The sequence below is a fragment of the Chrysochloris asiatica genome, unplaced genomic scaffold, assembly GCF_000296735.1.
Source record: "Chrysochloris asiatica unplaced genomic scaffold, ChrAsi1.0 scaffold00324, whole genome shotgun sequence".
In the NCBI taxonomy this organism is placed as follows: Eukaryota; Metazoa; Chordata; class Mammalia; order Afrosoricida; family Chrysochloridae; genus Chrysochloris; species Chrysochloris asiatica.
Genome location: NW_006408842.1, coordinates 2,691,541 through 2,695,336, shown reverse-complemented (window position 1 = coordinate 2,695,336; position 3,796 = coordinate 2,691,541).

Genomic DNA, 3,796 nt, shown 5'->3' with positions numbered 1-3,796 from the left:
TCTATATGCAAGTTCAGGCTGAATCTGAAGAAAATTAAAACAAGACCACTAAAGCCAAAACATGACCTTAAATATAGTCCACCTATATTTAGAGACCATTTCAAGAACAGATTCAATGCGTTATACACCGATGACCAAAAACCAGAAGTATTGTGGAATGGCATCAAGAACATCACATACAAATAAATCAACAAGTAATTAGGAAGACAAGAAAAAAAAGAAAAGATCAAAATGGATGTCAGAAGAGGAGGCTTTGAAGGTTGCTCTTCAGTGTAGAGATGCTAGAGCAAATGGAAGAAAAATGGAGACAAAAATCTGAACAGAAATTTTCAAAAAAAAAAAGCATCTTGAGACAACAAAGTCAAATATTATAATGAAATGTGAAAAGACTTGGAATCAGAAAACTGGAAGAACGTACTCAGCGTTTCTCATGTGGAAAGAACTGAATTAAAAATTCAAGCCTCAACTTGCAATACTGATAGAGTATATGGACAGAATCCATCACTCACCTCTCAGTTTGTGGTACTGTGGTAGCTTGTGTGTGGCTGTGATGCTGGAAGCTACATCACTGGTATTTTACATACCAACAGGGTCGCCATATTGTGTAGGTTTCATCTGAGCTTCCAAAGACAAAAGAGAAAGAAGGAAACACAGACTACTTATAAATGATTAGCCACTGAAAACCTTATGAATAGCAGCAAAACATTGTCAGATATAATGCTGGAAGATGAGTTCCTCAGGTTGGAAAGTATTCAAAATACAACTGGGCAAGAGCTTCCTCAAAGTAGAGTTGACCATGAGGATAAATTTGAGTAAAGCTTTTGGGATGTTCATTTTCTGATTGAGCACAACTCAAAATGAGGAGTAAGTGCTTCAAACATCCATTAATAATTACAATATGGAATGTGTGGAAGTATGAGTCTAAGAGCATCAGAAGTTGTCAAAATTGAAGTGCTTCAGTGTACATGCCAAAAAAAAAAAAAAAAAACAACCCAAAAAAACAGAGGGATTGGAAACAAAATTCTGTTGAATGATGATGTATGGTGAGGATTATAATCATTGCAATGAAATGAAATATGATAGGATGAATGTAAATCTGATGCTCTCCCATGTAAATTATCACTAAATTCACAATAAAAGCTTTAAAAAAATGAAATGGAATGCATAAACATCAATATCTTAAGCATTAGTGAATAAAAATGGACTAGTATTGGCTATTTAGAATCAGATTCATATGGTTTGCTATACTGAGAAAAACAAATTCAAGATAAATAATATCATATTGTCTAAAAGAACTTTCCACGATCTATCTTGAGGCACAGTTCTGTCTGTGATCAACTAATATCTGTAGGTCTACAAGGGAAACAGCAATTACCACTTCTTGTTGTGAAGTGCTAATGAGTCAGTTCCAACTCATAGCGGCCTTGTATAGGGTTTCTGAGGCTTTACTTAGGAGCAGAAAGCCTCATCTTTCTCCTGCAGATTGGCCGGTGGACCTATTATTAAAATTTATACACCAACTACTAAAGCCAGTGATGAAGAAATTGAAATATTCTACCAACATCCTCTCTCTGAAATTCATCAAATGTGTAATGAAAATGTGTTAATAATTACTGGTGATTGGAATTTGAAGGTTGGAAACAAAGAAAAAGGATCAGTAGTTGGAAATATGGCCTTGGTGATAGAAATGATGCTGGAGATTGCATGATAGAATTTTGCAAGACCAATGACCTGTTCATTGCAAAGACATTTAAAATAATAATAATAATAAAAGACAACTATACACATAGACTTCATCAGGTGAGATACAGGAATCAAACTGACTACCTCTGGAAGAGACGGTGGAAAAGCTCAACATCATCAGCCTAAATAAGGGTAGGGGCAGACTGTGGAACAGACCATCAGTTACTCATATGCAAGTTCAAGCTGGAGTTGAATAAAATGTAAAACATCCATTAGAGCTAAAATATGATCTTGAACAAATACTACCTGAATTTAGAGATCATATCAGAAACAGATTTGATCATCAGACACTAATGACCAAAGACCAGAGTTGTGGAGATCCTCACTTATTTACACTAGGAAATTTGACAAACAGCTCACTGGCTAACTGGTTGGAAGAGATCCGTATTTGTGCCCATTCCAAAGATAGGTGACCCAGTAGAGTGTGGAAATCACAGAACAATATCATTAATACCGCATTCAAGTAAAATGTTGCTGGAGATAATTCAAAAGCGGTTACAGTACATCAATGGGGAACTACCAGAAATTCAAGCAGATTCAGAAGAAGTGGAATAAGAGATATCATTATTGACAGCAGATGGATCTTGACTAAAAGCAGAGAGCACCAGAAAGATGTTTACTTGTGCTTTATTGACTGTGCAAAGACTTTCTAAGACAAACTATAGATAACATTGTGAAGAACGGGTATTCAAGAACACTTAATTGTACTCATGAAGAACTTGTACATAGATCAAAAGGCAGTTGTTAGGACAGGAAAAGAGGATAATGAATGATTTAAAATCAGGAAATAGTTATTTAATATGCATGCCAAGTAAATGATCCAAGAAGCTGGATTACATAATGAATAATGTGGCATAAAGTTTGGAGGAAGACTCATTAAACACATGCAATATGCAGATTATACAACTTTGCTTACTGGAAGTGAAGACGTATTCAAATATTTATTGATGTCGATCAAAGACCACAGTCTTCAGAATGGATTGCACCTCTTTGTGAAGAAATATGCTGCATAAGACCTCTTTAAAGTGTTCAAGAGCAAGGATGCCAATTTGAGGACTAAGGTGTGCCTGACTCAAGCCAAGTTGTTGTCAATAACCTCATGTGCATGAGAAAGTTGGACAATGAATAAGGAATATCATAGAAGACTTTGAATTATGGTGTTGGAGAAGAATATGAAAAGTACCATGGATTGCTAGAAGAAGAAATAAAACTGTCTTCTAGAAGAACAAATAACTCTGCCTTGGAATAGGTGTAGCCAGAATGCTCCTTAGAAGACAGGATAGTGAGACTTTGGAAATATTATCAGAATGGATTCTTATACTATGGGCATGTTGTCATAATGGATCAGTCATCATGATCATGCTTGGTAAATTGTCGGGAAAAACCCCACGGAGAGGGATTGACACTGTGGTAGCAAAGGGCTCAAGCATAACAATTATGAGGATTTGCAGGACTGAGCAGTGTTTCATTCTTTTGCACAAAAGTTTGCTTTGAGTCAGAAGTGATGATGGCACCTAATATAACAACAAAAGAATCACCTGGAGGCTTAGTTAAAATTGTGATTCAGTCCATCTGGTTTGGAAAATGCCAATTCTCAGCTGAGGTGGGTTGGTGGGATAGAGGGATGGTCAAACTTGAATGAACAAGTTTGAGGCCCTACAAAACCTTGATAATTAAAACAATATGATACCAGTGCATAAATTGTTAGAATAATAGATTAAAATAACTTCGGAAAAAAACCTTTATACACAGAGACACTAAGTATATGATTAAGGTGACATTTCAAATCAGCAATGAACAAATACAGAATTTAATAAAAGATGCTGTAACAACTTCTGGAAAAGATGATTAAGTGAGAAACATTCCATCATTCATGAGGATAAATTCCAAATAACTCAGATTTAATTGTCAAAAATAACAGCATAAAATGCTAAAGAAACATGGTAAATCTCCTTTGTAACCTTGAAGTAAAGATAGCCTTTCTAACCAAAAAACCCCCATAATTATGAGGTTGAAAATTTAACTACGTAAAATTTTATTATTATTATTATTA